Raw genomic sequence first — 558 nt, 5'->3', positions numbered from 1 at the left:
TCACGTTGCAGATCGAGGGGGAATGGGAGGAGCGCACCAGGACGGCGCGGAACGACACAGACGCCCTGGTCGATGGGGAGTAGAGCGCACCAAGTAGCTGCAAAGGATGAACGGGATGAATGGGAGGAGGTGGACGAACGGGGAGGAGAGGGAAGAGTCACCGGCGACCCCCTTGAAGCCAGATGGCCCTCGACCCGGGGACAGAGAAGACGCCCCTGGGATGGCGACGTGCAGATCCGAAGCCAGGCAGCTGCCGATGGACGGCGAAGGGGCCGATCCGGTGAGACGGTGGTTGGCAAGGGGGCGGCCGGATCTGAAACGGCGAGGGTATGTTGGGAGGGGAGCGCGGCGGCCAGCTCCGTTGCTGTGCGGCCGGTGGGATGTCGTGGGGGGCTCGGCCGACTGGGCGGCCAGCGCAATGTGGTGGGGGCGCGGCCGACGGGAGGAGGAAGTTGGGGGAGGCGGGTCGTGGGTCGGGCCGTTGGCTATAGGATGGTGGTGTGGTGGCGACGCGAGAGAAGCAGGGGAGGTGGTGGTGCGGCGGCGGCGCCAGAGAAG

This window comes from Triticum dicoccoides, chromosome 2B (genome assembly GCF_002162155.2).
Source record: "Triticum dicoccoides isolate Atlit2015 ecotype Zavitan chromosome 2B, WEW_v2.0, whole genome shotgun sequence".
In the NCBI taxonomy this organism is placed as follows: domain Eukaryota; kingdom Viridiplantae; phylum Streptophyta; class Magnoliopsida; order Poales; family Poaceae; genus Triticum; species Triticum dicoccoides.
The sequence above is the reverse complement of the archived record's forward strand: the minus strand, read 5'-3'. Positions refer to the sequence as shown.